Source organism: Crinia signifera, chromosome 4 (genome assembly GCF_055691185.1).
Source record: "Crinia signifera chromosome 4, ASM5569118v1, whole genome shotgun sequence".
Lineage (NCBI taxonomy): Eukaryota > Metazoa > Chordata > Amphibia > Anura > Myobatrachidae > Crinia > Crinia signifera.
Window position 1 is genome coordinate 66,798,814 of NC_139220.1, and position 16,020 is coordinate 66,814,833.

Below are 16,020 nucleotides of genomic sequence, written 5' to 3' on the forward strand. Positions count from 1 at the left end.
AAATGTGAAGAGAAGAGGGCTTTGACAACAGGAGGGAAGAGGGCCCTGCTCGGAGGAGCTTACAATCTAGTAGGAAGGGGAGACAGACAGATTACAAGAGGTGCACGTGAGTGGGTGGTAGCTAGATAGCCGGATGTAAACAGGCAAGGGGTCGGAGAACCAGCTGGTTTATGCAGTGGAAGGGTACGCTTTGATGAATAGGTGAGTTTTCAGTGCCCGTTTGAAGCTTTGCAAGGTCGGGGAGAGTCTAATGGAGCGAGGGAGTGCGTTCCACTGAAGGGGTGCAGCACGGGCAAAGTCCTGTACTCTAGCATGGGAAGCAGTGATCAGGGTGGAGGAGAGACGACAGTCGTTAGCTGACCGTAGAGGGCGGGAGGGTGTATGAATGGAGATGAGGTTAGAGATATATGGAGCAATGGAATTAGAGATGGCCCTGTATGTGAGTGTGAGGTGTTTGAAGAGGATTCTGTAGGGGAATGGAAGCCAGTGCAGATTTTGTTGAAGGGGAGTAGCAGAGTTAGAGCGGCGGGAGAGGAAGATAAGCCTGGCTGCAGCATTGAGGACAGATTGGAGAGGAGCTAGTTGGGATTGAGCGAGGCCAGTGAGAAGAGCATTACAGTAGTCAAGCCGTGAGATGACTAATGAGTGGATGATCAGCTTAGTTGCACTCTGTGAGAGAAAGGGCCTGATGCGAGCAATGTTGCGTAACTGGAACTGGCAAGAATGGGCCAGGGCTTGGATGTGGGGTGCAAAGGAGAGGGAGGAGTCAAGAGTGACACCCAGGCAGCGGAGTTGGGGAACAGGGGAGATGATGGTGTTGTTAACAGTGATAGAGATATTAGTAGGGGGCATAGCTCTGGGTGGGGGAAAGATAATAAGTTCGGTTTTGTCCATATTCAGCTTCAGAAATCGCTCAGACATCCAGGTAGAGATGGCAGCGAGGCAGTTGGAAACTTGAGAGAAAACAGTGGGGGACAGATCAGGAGAGGAGAGGTAGATTTGGGTGTCATCTGCATAGAGGTGATATTGGAAGCCAAAGGAGTTAATGAGTGCACCCAGAGAGGAGGTGTACAGAGAGAACAGAATGGGGCCAAGGACGGAACCCTGAGGGACCCCGACAGGAAGGATAGAAGGTGGTGAGGTAGAGCCAGAGGCAGAGACTGAGAAGGAACGGTTGAAGAGGTAAGAGGAAAACCAGTTGAAGACTGTGCCAGAGAGGCCAATGTTTTGGAGTGTGTGGAGGAGGAGAGGGTGATCCACAGTGTCAAAGGCAGCAGATAGGTCCAAAAGGATAAGCAGGGAGAAGTGACCCTTGGATTTAGCTGACAGCAGGTCATTGGTGACTTTCACTAGGGCAGTCTCAGTGGAGTGAAGTGGGCGAAAGCCAGATTGAAGGGGATCTAGGATGGAGTGGTCAGACAGGTAGCTGGTGAGACGCCTGTAAACCAGCCGTTCTAGTATTTTAGAGGCAAATGGGAGAAGAGAGATAGGGCGGTAGCTTGTGGGAGATAAAGGGTCCAGGTTAGGTTTTTTAAGAATAGGCGAGACCAGAGCATGTTTGAAGGGTGAGGGAAAGATGCCAGTAGAAAGAGATAGGTTAAAGAGGTGAGCAAGGTGGGAGCAGCCAGTGGGGGAGATGGAACTGAGGAGACGGGAGGGGAGAGGGTCCAAGGGACAGGTAGAGGGGGGAGAGGATGAGATGAGGGAGCGGACTTCCTCAGCTGTAGTAGGGCAGAAGGATGACAAAGTGGGGTAGTTGGTAGGGGAGGATGATTGGGGTGGGTGGGCAGCAGAGGGGGTATGGAAGGAGATATCATGTCGGATTACCTCAATTTTAGAGAGGAAGAAGGAGGCAAAGTCAGTGGCAGTGAGGGATGAAGGGAGGAGGGGTGGTGCAGGGCGAAGTAGAGTGTTGAAAGTATCAAAGAGACGTCGGGGATTGGAGGAATGGGAAGAGATGAGAGATTTGAAGAAAAATTGTTTGGTATAGGAGAGAGCAGCGCTGTAGGAGGAGAGAATAAACTTGAAATGGAGGAAGTCTTCTGCGTTCAGCAGAGCGTGCACATTTTTGCAAGAATCTAGTTATTTTGTTGTGCCAGGGTTGTGGTTTAGAGCGTCGAAGGGGAACAGTGTGGAGGGGGGCTACAGAGTCGAGAGCAGAGGTGAGAGAAGAGTAATAGAAAGAGGCAGCCTGGTTGGGGCAAGTCATGGTTGAGAGAGGAGAGAGGAAAGTCTCCAGGGAAGACAGGACAGTGGGGTCAAGAGATCCGAGGTTACGTCTGGTGACTGTGGGTCTGGGCAATGAGGGGAGAGGGGAGGATGAGAGGGTGAAAGAGAGCAGATTGTGGTCAGAGAGTGGGAAGGAAGAATTAGAGAAATCAGAGAGATTACAATGGTGGGTGAAGACTAGGTCAAGGGAGTGTCCGAGATTATGAGTGGGGGTGGAGGTCCATTGAGAAAGTCCAAAGGAGGTGGTAAGGTCAAGAAGGTTAGAGGAGGCAGCATTATTGATGTCAATAGGAATGTTAAAGTCACCGAGGATGATAGAGGGGAGGTCAGAGGCAAGAAAGTGTGGAAGCCACGCAGCAAAGTTATCAAGGAAAGGGGAGCAGGGGCCAGGGGGGCGGTAGATTACAGCCACAAGGAGGTGAATGGGGTAGAAGAGGCGGATAGTGTGTACCTCAAAGGTGGAGAATGTGAGGGAGGGCTCAGGTGGGATGGTGCGGAAGGTGCAGTTGGGGGAGAGGAGGATGCCCACTCCTCCATCCTGGCGGCCATCCGGTCTGATCGAGTGTGTGAAGGAGAGGCCTCCATAAGAGAGGGCAGCAGGGGAGGTAGTGTCAGATGCGGACAGCCAGGTTTCAGTGATGGCAAGAAGGTTAAAAAAGTGGGAGATAAAGAGGTCGTGGATAGTTGGGAGCTTGTTGCAGACTGATCTTGCATTACAGAGAGCACAGGAGAAAGGAAGGGAGGGGACAGGTGATATAGTAATTAGGTTGTGTGGGTTGTGGGTGCGTGTGAAAGGTGTGGAAGTTAAGAGGGGGTGAGACCTGACAGCAAGGACTGGTATGGGACTGGATCTAGGAGCCATATTTCTGTGTAAAGTTGGTCAGAGTAGGTATATAGAGTGAGATTGGAGTGGCCTAGAATGAGCAGTGAGAAGGTGGTGTACTGGAAGTGTGGAGAGCCTACAGGAAGTATAGTTAATGTATAAGTAGGAGGGTGCGAGGCGTGGCCACGGCAGGGCGGGAGTAAGAGAGTTGGTGAGCGAGCTCCCCAGACAGACCTCCGTCATGAATTTATGAGCGGCAGAAAATAAAAAAAATATACCCAGAAGTGAGCTCCGGGTGTGGAGTGACTGGTCGGCGAGTTCATTGGTGGCCGGAGAGCGGGTGTGAGAAGGTGTCTCCCTCCGTCAGGACCAGCGGCAGAGAGTCTGACAAGCGGTGAGGGAAAGGCGCGCGACGCTGTGTAGTGACGCGCCGGTCAGCTGACAGCCGGCTGGCGTTCCCTCCTCGAGGCGGGCAGCGGCGGCCGTGAAGTGAGAGATGGGCCGCGGGGATAGCATCTCCCCCCTCCTTTCCCTCGAGAGCTACACCCAGCTGCAAGCAGCAGCACGAAGAAGGCTGCAGCAACCTGTGTTTGGACGATCAGGAAAAGTACGTGTTTATCCGGCGACATCCTGAAGGTGGGCAGTGGAGGACCTGGAGTGAGAGCCGGGCAGTGGGGACAGCAACCCCCCCTCCCCCCCCCCCTGTGAGCACAACGGCAGCAAACTGTGAGTAGGCAGTGCGGGTAACACGTGGAAGAACTCAAGTAAGTGGTGCCTGTGAGTAAAGTGCAGAGACTGCTCCCCTGGTGTATGCTCCCCTGCATGGGCTAGATATAAAGGGAGCTGAAGATTGAGGCTGCAGTGCGGCTTGAAGGGAAAAGCACCAGCAAATGTTGTGACAATCTATTGTATGCCGACTCCAGGGGCGGTTTGGAATAAAAGTGACTGCAGTGCTTATTGATAGCCTGTTGGGCAGGCACGGTTGGGAGGCCATGGTTATTGGACTGTGGGAGTCTGTTTGAACAGAGAAATTGTGGTATTGGAACCCAGTGCTGGACCCGAGGGGTCTGCCTGACACAGTAACTGCTGTGTTCAAATCAAATCAGTAATAAAGGCATCCATAAGCTTAATGGGAGTTGGCCCTAGGGGTCTGTACTGACGGAAAGACTGTGTTACTGGAATCTGTTATAACGCTCTGATGAACACTGTTGGAAACTTATCTTTATTTTGATCCTAAGGCTCTATCTGAAACAAAGTGACTGCTGGGATTATTGTCGTTGTATTTGAACATACCTATATAACCTGCTTATTGTGTGTGCTCACAGGGGTCGCTACTGCTGAGAAGTGTGGGCCGGCAAATCGGCAGCATTCTCAGTGGTAAAACTGTAAAACGGTAAAACTAACCCCCCTTCTGCTAATACAATACTGGAAAATGGGGAAAACAGGGAATGCAGCCGCAGCAGCGCGACTGGAAAGATACGCCAGGTCCCAGCCCAGTGGAAATCCACAAACCCCGGCCACAACCCCACATAGTACACCTGTAAAGGGTCAAGATCTCCCACTCCCCCCTGAGATATCTTTGCAGCAGGTATTAGAAGCCATTAAAGGTAGAGAGCAACGCCTTATGGAAAAAATTAATGACGTCCAAATGGATGTCAGCTCTGTGAAGCAGGACATTAAAGAGGTCAAAAGCCAAATAAAAGAAGCAGAGACACGTGTTTCCAATTTGGAAGATAGTAATAATATCTTGATCACTAAAGTTAATCTGCTGTCGGAGCAAGTTCGCGAGATTAAGCATAAAATGTCCGATATGGAGGGACGGATTCGCAGGAACAATGTAAGGCTGGTTGGTTTGCCGGAGCGTGAGGAAGGGGCGAACACAACAGCCTATGTAGAGAAATGGATATCAGATTAGTTCGGCAGTGAATCATTCTCTAAAGCATTTATTATTGAAAGAGCGCATAGAGTACCAACCAGACCATTACCACCTGGTTCAGCACCCCGTACCCTAATTATTAAATTCCTGAATTTTCAAGACAGGGACACTGTGCTCCGCCTGGCCAGGGAGAAGGGTCCCCTGGAGCATAATGGCTCGAAGATATCCTTTTTTCCCGATTTCGCAATCCAGGTCCAAAAGGACAGAGCAAAATTTAACGAAGTCAAGCAAAGACTTCGGGAAAAGGGAATTAAATATTCGATGATGTTTCCATCCAAATTGAGGGTGGTGGCCAATGGGGAAACCCTTTTTTTCCAGACGGCAAATGAAGCGGCTGTCTGGGTTGATAAATGGACTCCGGGTAGCTGCCAATTAGCAACTGGATGTGCAACCTGATAGAATATATTGATATAATTGAATGTCTGGGGGGCTCACCGTGCTAGAGTGTGCCATTTGAGAATAGCCTCAGGGAAAAGATTGTGGGTAGAGGGGGGATGTAATGTATGCCAGAGGGAGGTTGGTATAAGGGGTGGGGGGAGGGGGGGGGGAGTATGTTTAATGTTTTTATGTGCCCAGCTATATGTGTAAATGTATTCGTGATAATTCTTTCTGCATGCGGTCCTAGTGCCCAAACGTATCCAGAGGTGGTTGATAAGCTTTCTCGTAACTACCCGGATGAGCTTAATAATCATATTACAATGTTGGTTAGTCTGTGTGATTCCCATATTGTTAGTAAGTTAGTATGGTGGTAATACTGTCCTGGAATATTAGGGGTATAAACGATAAAATAAAAAGGTCATTAGTGTTAAAACAAATAAGGCACTATAACGCGGATGTTACATGCTTGGTGGAAACCCATCTCACCGGGAGCAAGCTCCTATCCCTTAAAAAACCCTGGGTGGGATGGACATACCATGCCCCATTTACCAATACCTCTCGGGGTATCTCGATCTTAGTCAAAAAATCCCTCCCCTTCGTTCTTCATGGGAAGAAAATTGACCCACTGGGACGGTATATATTTTTGGATTGCACCTTGGGTGTAAGACGAGTGCTCCTACTGGTGACTTATATCCCACCTCCATTCACATATGAGGTCTTAAAGATGGCGGTAGAATTTATCTCTATAGCGCCCGATCTACCGATAATTTGTACAGGAGATTTTAATAATGTACTAAATCCCAAGATGGACAGATGGAGTAAGTCACCAGCGGGGAGCGGAAGGAATAATACAGGATTTGATGAGTTTATTAAAGATTTAAATTGGGTAGATGCTTGGAGGGAAAAAACCCAAATTCTGTCCAGTTTTCCTGTTTTTCATCTTCCCACCACTCTTTTTCGAGAATAGACCTGATGTTAGTATCTAGGAAATTGATGCCTGATGTGATAAAAGTAGATTATAAAAATAGAGGCATATCGGACCACTCCCCAGTGGCGATTGAGTTATCAGAATATAAAGGGAGAGAGCAAGGGTTCTGGAAATTTGATGCTAGGTGGTTGGAGAAGTTGAGAGATAAGGAGAAATTTAGGGAATACTGGACAGAATATTGGGAGATAAATAGGGATACGGCATCTGGAGGTGTGGTGTGGGACAGTTTTAAAGCCTATATGAGAGGTACATTGAAAAGTGGAGTCTCCGAAGTTAAAAGAACTAGCAGGAATAAAATACTGCAGTTAGAGAAGGAATGTGAAGAATGTGAAAAGCTGTATATTATAAACAAGGATGAAGGGAGGAAAAATACCTGGTTAAAAGCTCAGAAGGATTGGCTTGAGTGTATTGAGGACGAAAACTGTAGGATGATGTTACACGGATCCCATGTCAGATACGCTTCCGCTGATAGAATGGGGAAATTCCTAGCCAATATAGCTCAGGCAGACAAGCCATCTAATGTTATATTGAAGATAAAAGATAAAATGGGGAATGTGGTCTCCGATAAGGAAGGAATTGGAGAAGTGTTCAGGGATTATTTCGAGGGAATATATGAATCAAGGGTTAAACATAGCCAAGCAGATATTGGAGAATACCTGGGCAAAATAAACATACCATCACTCCCGTTAGAGGCCACGAGGGAATTGGATAGTCCATTGAGTATTCAAGAAGTAAAGGAGGCAATTAAATCCCTACCAAGTGGGAAATCCCCGGGACTTGATGGAATCCCAGGGGAGATATATAAAAGATATGTTGATACACTCGCTCCCTTGATATTAGAAACATTCAACACTAGTTATAATGAGAACAGACTCCCCCAATCCATGTTAGAGGCGAAAATAGTAGTACTGCTTAAGGCGGATAAGGACCCACTTTCATTAGACTCTTATCGCCCAATATCTTTGATAAACACGGAAGCGAAAATTATTGCAAAAATTCTCGCGTCAAGATTAAATAAACATATTGATAAAATAGTCAACAAGGATCAAACCGGCTTCATGCCGGGAAGATCAACCGCAATTAATCTGAGGAAACTCCACAGACACTTACAGAGTCCTAATGTGGGCGATCCGTTCCCAGTGGTGATGTCACTCGACGCCGTCAAGGCATTTGACGCGGTCGAGTGGCATTACCTATGGGAAGTAATGAGAGTGATGAGGGTGGGCCCCAAGTTTATCAAATGGGTAAAAATGTTATACGCGTCCCCATCAGCAAGAATGGCGGTAAATGGACAAACATCACTTCCATTTTGTCTCCATAGGGGTACAAGGCAGGGGTGCCCGTTATCACCTGCCTTATTCGCTTTGGCCATAGAGCCCCTGGCTTGTACCCTGCGGGGACATCCTGGAATTAGGGGATTAAAAGCAGGATCCACCACAGACGTAACAGCATTATATGCTGATGATTTATTAATTTTCGCCGCTGACGGCACACAGGCTGTGCCAATAGTGATGGAGGAGATAAAAAGGTATGGAGACTATTCAGGCTTTAGAATAAATTGGAACAAGTCCAACATTTTTGCAATAAAGCAAGAGAACCGGGGTGTGTCTAATTTGGTTACACCATTAAAATGGGCCCAAACCTTCAAGTATTTAGGAATCTGGATTTCCAGAGACCCCATGGAGTATCAGAAATTAAATCTGGATCCATTAATAATATACTTAACTAATAAAATCAAGGTATGGCGGAGGCTTCCCTTGACAAATATGGGCAGGGTAAATTTAATTTCAATGGTAGTGCTTCCCAAATATTTATATGCTCTGCAACATGCACCACAGTATGTACCAGAATCCTTCTTCAGAAAAACAAACAGTCTGCTCTCCTCCTTTATATGGGGTAATTCGCGCCCCAAAATACAACTGGCGGCACTAATGAGGAGAAGGGATGGGGGGGGAATGGGTCTCCCAGACCTCAGATTATATTATATGGCAAGTCAATTGACGTCCTTGGTTGATTGGATGGGAACCACACCTCAGGACGAGGGGATTTATGATCTGTTGAGCCAGGAAGAAAGAGGGATAACCATGATACAAAAACTGGTAAAAGGGCAGGTAAATAGGAAAGAAGCTCCGATACTCACTCAAGCAGTGAAAATATGGAGGGAAGCGAACAAGATTATGGAATTTACGGCGCTAGACATGGAGTATCCATTGGACATACCCCGGGGAACTAGGGAAACGAGAGAACAGCAAATATCCCGGGCATGGGGAAAATTGGGGATAACCAGGCTGTGCCAAATCTATGACAATAGCAAGATGAAGTCATATAGTCAACTACAAGAAGAGTTCTCTGTTCCCAGGGGCTATGCCATTAGATATCTCCAGTTAAGGAGTGTGATGGAGGTACAATTTAAGGAGCACCCTCCGGCGTTCGGGGACTCCCCAATTAAGAAAATGCTAAGAGAAAATAATAAACGGAAACTAACATCCAAACTATATAATATGCTGTTGCGGTCAAAAGTGGGGGAGATGGACGAGACGAGAGAAAAATGGGAGGGAGATCTAGGCCCTATAGGGATAGAGGAATGGACTGAGGCGATGGCAGCAGTTGCGAAGGCAACAAACTCAATTAGAGTGCAGCAAGTGCAAATGTATATGCTGCATCGGTCATATCTAACGCCGCTAAGGTTAATAAAGTTTGGAGGAAGAACCTCGGATAAATGCCCAAAATGCAAATTCACCCAGGGAACATTTTATCACCTGATCTGGGAATGCCCGTATGTGCAGGAGTTCTGGGTCAAGGTTAAGCAAACAATGAGAGATATGGGCATCAATGAAGAGTGGCTATCAGTCAAATGCTGCCTTTTGGGTATATTTATGAGTAGTGGTATAAGTAGGAATACAAAAGCATTGATCTTAAATATGTGTGCCCTAGCGAAAGTAATGATTGCAAGGACTTGGTTGGCCGATGCAGGTCCAGACTATAAGAAGTGGGAATCGCTGTTGGACTATACGGCTTCACATGAAAGATACATATACATGCACAGGAACACTATTTGCAAGTATGAAAAGATTTGGGGCACATGGGGCAAGGGAGCCCGACACTAAAATAGTTTATTAGATTTAGATAAACTAATTAAGTAAATGCACAATTTATCACTATAAATAATATAATAACATAATTATAAAAAAAAAAAAAAAAAAAAAAAAAAGGGGGGAAGGGTTAAGTCACACACAGTAAAATAGATAACCAGTAGAACGCACAATTTATTAATTAAGAAGAGATAGAATAAGAAAGGAATAGAGAAAGGTAAAGGGTTAGGGATAATACAATTCTCATGTAGTAAGAGAAGTTAGAAGAATAAATAATTTATAAACACAAATAACACATCACAGTTAGTATACAGAATGTGAGGGGATAGTCCATCAGCGATGGAGCTGGCAAATATGACCCACAGAAGGCCAAATTAATCCGTTATAACCCTAAGGGGTATTAGTCAGGGTAGTAGGATCGGAAGTTATAGATCGGTCTCAGGGGTAGAGTGAAGTATGATGGGTATAGGTAGTGAGTCGTAGAGCTGTCCAAAGGCAGTATTCAATATACGGGATAAGGATACGAGCCTAAGAGCATGCAGAACGGGATAGGACGGAGGTGAAGAAAAGTGTAGCTGGGCAATGTGAGTAGCTGGGGTGTTATGTAATGTGTAGTTTGTTGTATTTTATGATGTTAACCATTAAGCAAGCAAGTCATGGTGTAGATATATGCAGAAAACGCCCGGTTCAAAGGTATTTATGGGCAAGATACGGACGTACGCCTGATAAAATGTGATAATGTAACATGATAAGAGGATTGATGTAATGGTTGAACTGTATGTGAAATGTTCCTGTATGTATTATAAAACTAATAAAACATATTTAAAAAAAAAAAAAAAAATAGTTAATGTATAAGTGAGACAGAGGCAGTGTGTGACAGCATTAAGTTCAGCATGGAGATCAGTGTCCAGGTTGTGCAGACTGAAGGTGATGATGAGGCAGGTAACTCACTGCAGTATGTTGATTGCTGGGGTTGCAGATGGAGGACGAAGTGTTCTTTGTCCTCCTGTTTCCCTCCTGTGCATCTCCTGTATATCTCCTATGTTATATTACTATAGTCTGCATACTTTACACTAGAATACTTCACATCTAGAAGACTACACAGCCAAAGGCCTAACAGCCTAGCATATAGTGAATAAATAGCAGTACAGGTCCTAGTGATCCCCACCCCCTAACTCCACCCACACCTAATTGATTTATCAAGGTGTGATCAAAGACAGACCACTGCCCCCGCTAATACACAGACATTTCTTGTTTACTATATATTCCAAAGGGAATAATAAAAACAAAGGTTTGTGGAATTGTTAATACCTAACAGAATTTAGTAGTCATAGGGAGCAAAAAGTGGAGAGAGATACAATTTGCAGCAGATCTCCACAAGTGGAGATATCCCTTTGTAGTGGACAGGGGATGAGCTATTTTACTTAGGCAGTGTAGCCAATGAATATACAATAGTGGCTCCAATGGTGGTTATCAGTGCCCTTTAGTGTCAATCCTGTTGTCTAACTGACATTGCAGGAGAAGCACATTAATGGCACTATGGGCCTTATTTTGGTTCATTCTTTCTGACAAAATCCTTCTTAGATGGGCAAAACCATGTGCACTGCAGGTAGGGCAGGTGTTACTTGTGCAGAGAGAATTAGATTTGGGTGGGGTTTTACTTCAAAGTGAGATCTATATTGCAGTGTAAAAATAAAGCAGTCAGTATTTTCCCTGCACAGAAACAAAATAACTCACCCAAATCTAATTATCTCTGCACATGTGACATCTGCCCCCCTGCAGTGCACATGGTTTTGTCCATCTAAGAAGGATTTTGTCAGAAAGAATGAACCAAAATAAGGCCCTATGAGACAACACCCAATTAGGAGGGCAAGTAGGGTTAATGGTAGAGAAAGATTATATAGAACAGGTGTAAAGACAAAAAAATTGTTATTTGTCTAAGGCAGTGATAGAATCCTAGTGTAAATTAGCACTGGCAAGTGCTATGGATATTGAGCAAATTGATTAGATAGAGTAGGTGCTAACGAGTGCTGCAGTTATTCTAGCAAATTAGCACTATCTGGTGTGACCCAGATGCACACCACTCCCACTGGCAGGTGCTGTAGTTTTTGAGCAATTAACACTGGTGAATACTGTGGTGGTTCTAGTAGATTAATACTATCTCGGTGCCACTGATTGGAACTAAGCAGTGCTACAGGTATTAGACAGTTATCACAGTATAAAATTAACCCTGAAGGTGCCACTTATGGTAGAAAAATACCACTGACAAATGCTGCCATTCTTAAACAATTTATACTTACAAATGCAGAAAATGCTAGCAAGTGCTGCAGATATTTGGACAGATATTACAGTGTGTGTTGCTGGCAAGTGCTAGCAAGTGCTGCAGATATTTGGGTGAATGTTAGCACTGAAGGTGCCACTTATAATGTGCGAGTTTATCACTGACAGATGCTGTAGCTATTCACAAATTCACAATGACACGTGCTAAATGCACTCGATGGCGCACACAGGACACTACTGACTAAAGGGCTCTCTTTCTCACCTAACAATTCCTTTAATAGGTTTCAGTGGGAGAAAGATCTTAAGCTATTCGGACGGAAATTGCTGTTACACAAACTATTCAATAATCGGACCAATGAGAGTCCTGGAGAGGAGAGCCTGGACATCGAAACTGCCAACATCGAGCTCACAGACCCTCATCTCTCACCAGAGGAGATAGAGGCCATCTCTGTCTTAGAAGACCTGGCAGCTGAAACCACAAATGCTTGTTCCATTACTATGAGGCGCCAAAATCTGTGTAAGAAAAATCGAACTTCATGCCACAAGAAAACATCAGTCCCAATGTTAAGGTCTTCATGGACATGGTGGCACTTGACATGGACAAATTTGAAAATACCAAACATCGCCACATTCATCATACAATGGACAACTTATCGGAGGAAGAGAGATCTGCTCTTAAGGACATCAACAAATGGGACGACGTCATCTTCAAACCCTCGGACAAAGGGGGCAATATTGTCATCTGGCCAATGGAGATGTACCTAGAGGAGGCTAATAGACAACTAAACGACAAAAGTTGTTATAAAAAACTCTTCCTGAACACCTACAATAAAATCCTAACCAAATACCGTAATCAGGGGATCATCACTGAGAAAGAGTCTTCCTTCCTTCACATCTCTTGCCCTCGAGTGCCAACCTTTTACCTATTGCCCAAGGTTCATAAGAACATACACAAACCACCCGGGAGAACCATTGTCTCCGGGATAGGTGGTCTCCTCGAACCAGCCAGTAAATTTGTAGACAAATACCTGAGACACCACGTATACAGTCTACCATCTTACCTACAAGATACAGCAGACATACTACAAAAAATTGATGGAGTTTCCCTTGAACCAGAACACTACATCGTAACCATGGATGTAGAATCCTTATACACTAGCATCCGACACCAAGACGGTATCCAAGCAGTTAAATCCTTTCTGGAGACAGAGGGTCCGAATGAATTCCATCCCTTTCTCTTGGATCTCCTCAACTTCGTGTTAAGCAAGAATTACTTCACTTTCAACGACTCCTTCTTCCTACAGACCCGAGGAACTGCGATGGGCGCGGCGTGTGCGCCCACCTATGCCAACCTGTTCCTCGGGTGGTGGGAGAGGGAGTGCGTTTTCTGTGAAACCAATGACACCTACACCAGCAACATCACTGGCTGGTATAGGTATATCGATGACATTTTAATGATCTGGCATGGCAATTTGGAAGACCTTCGGACATTCATACGCATTCTCAACACTAACATCCTTAATATCAAGCTAACGTATGAAATTAGCCAACAAGAAGTCACATTCTTGGACCTACAACTGTACAAAGAAGAAGACGGTAGACTTATGACTAAATTATATAGAAAAGAGACCTCCAGCAACAGTCTCCTTCACCACAAGAGTGCCCATTTTCCACTGACCATCAAAAACCTACCCAAGGGCGAATTCCTACGACTACGTAGAAATTGTACAGATCCAAAAGTATATGACATCAAGAGTGAAGAACTCACCAAGAGACTTCTCAGCAGAGGATATAGTAAGAACAACATTAAAACTGCCAAATACCACGCCAAAATGAGGGATAGACAATCTTTGATTTTTCCCAACAACAGCTCAAAAAAGGAAACTCCACAAACAATTCGCTTTATCAGCAATTTCTGCAATGAATGGCGAGACCTTCAGAACATCTTGCAGAAACATTGGCCTATCCTCCTCTATGATGAAACTCTAAAAACTGCACTGGGCGAACGACCAAACCTCAGCTGGCGCAGAGCACCCAATCTCCAGGATAAATTGGTCAAAAGCCATTTCTCAAGAAATAAATCAACTCAAGCAAAAGAAACTGGCACTTTTGCATGTGGACACTGCAAGGCCTGCCCTTTAATGGACAAAAGAGCAGGTGGAATGGACAGATACAATTAAAACGATCAAATCCAGCACTTCTTCAATTGCAACACGAAAAACATCATATACTGCCTGGAATGTGAATGCAACCTACAATATGTAGGAATGACCACCAGAACATTCAAACAGCGACTTCTAGAACATATCGGCAATATACGCAATGCCACATCAGACCTCACAAAATTCAAGAAACTCACATCCGTGGCCAGGCACTTCCATAAAAACCATCGATGCTCCCCCAGAAATTTGAAGGCATTTGGGCTGGAACAGGTCCATTTGGGAATCAGAGGTAGGGACATCACCAGAGAGCTCCTCAAAAGAGAGAGCCAGTGGACTTTCAAACTCAATACAGTGGCGCCCAAGGGCCTTAATGAGGAATACCGTGGATCTTTATTATTTCTTCATACACATTACTCATTTCACTTCATCTATTAATACCCACTATACCCCTCACCTTCATCTCTTATAACCATTTTAACTAACATCTCACAATTATTATCATTATTATTATCATTATTACCAGTTTATTTACGTTAATTTATCTTTAATATTATTATTATTTTTATTAATATATTATATATATATATATATATATATATTATTATTATTATTATTATTATTTATTATTATTTTTATTTATTATTTTTATTATTTTTATTTTCATTTCAGTTTTATATTTATTTTTAATTTATTTATATTTTCATTTTTATTATTTTTATATTTATTATTATTATTATCTTAATTTTATTTTTTTACTTATTTTTTTTACTTATTTTTATATTTATATTTATTATTATTTTACTATTATTTATCATTATTATTTTTCATAGTTTATTATTCATATTTATTTTCTTTTTTATTCTTATCAATCCGATATTTACCCGTATTCACTTTACATTAAACATTAATTATATTCTTTCTCACTTATTGATCACTTGCACTGCTATTATTATATTGACTATCTCCACCATTCCCATTATCATTATTCACTTTATACAAATTTTTTTTAATTTAAACATATTCCTCTGCCACTATTATTATATTACCATCTCCACTCATTATCAATCCTGGTGATGTCCCCACCTCAGTCCATTTGGGAATCAGAGGTGGGGACATCACCAGAGAGCTCCTCAAAAGAGAGAGCCAGTGGACTTTCAAACTCAATATAGTGGCGCCCAAGGGCCTTAATGAATACATAAATTTCAGTGTCTTCCTTGACACCTAAATTTATAGTACCAACAATACAACACCCCACTCCCACTTGCATCCACTAATTCTCAGCTTTGTCCCATCCTTATTCCCTCATATCCCTATGGAGACCGCACAGGAATACGGTGGATCTTTATTATTTCTTCATACACATTACTCATTTCACTTCATCTATTAATACCCACTATACCCCTCACCTTCATCTCTTATCACCATTTTAACTAACATCTCACAATTATTATCATTATTATTATCATTATTACCAGTTTATTTACGTTCATTTATCTTTAATATTATTATTATTTTTATTAATATATTTATATATATATATATATAGGTACTTTTTCCTAGCACGGCCACAACGATCATAATCGCGGTCATCGGGGGTAAAATCGGGGCCATCGCGGGCATCGCATGCGCAAAAAAATCGGGTGCGATGGGCCAGACGCGATGCCCGCGATTTCCCCATAGAGAACAATGTTAAATGCCTCAATTTACCCGCGATGACCACGATTTCCCATAGGAAACAATGTGAAATGGCTCAATTTACCCAAATTATCATAGGAACAATGGTAAATGGGCCAAAAACACCCCTGAACATTGAAATGTCCCCCCAAAAGTAGTTTACGCCACCACGTGATCAACGTGAACCCGAAGCGTGGCGAGCGCAGCGAGCCCGCGAGGGGCGGCGGTACACGTCCTCCGACCTTTTCATACCCCTACTATCCACTAGGGCGTGGAGTGAGAATAGAATAGTGTGGCGAGCGCAGCGAGCCACCGAGCCCAAAGCGTGGCGAGCGCAGCGAGCCCCGCGAGGGGACGCGGATACCTGTGAAGCCCGCGAAGGGACGCGTTTACCTGTGAAGGTATCCGCTGCGCTCGCCACGCTTCGGGCTCGGTGGCTCACTGCGCTCGCCACACTA

General features: G+C 44.2%; 1 protein-coding gene across 3 annotated transcripts in view; it reads left to right on the forward strand.

Moving 5' to 3' along the window:
- Positions 1-16,020, forward strand: part of SLC23A1 (solute carrier family 23 member 1) — a 514,139-nt gene that overhangs the window by 305,914 nt on the left and 192,205 nt on the right. The gene's annotated exons all lie outside the window — the stretch shown is intronic.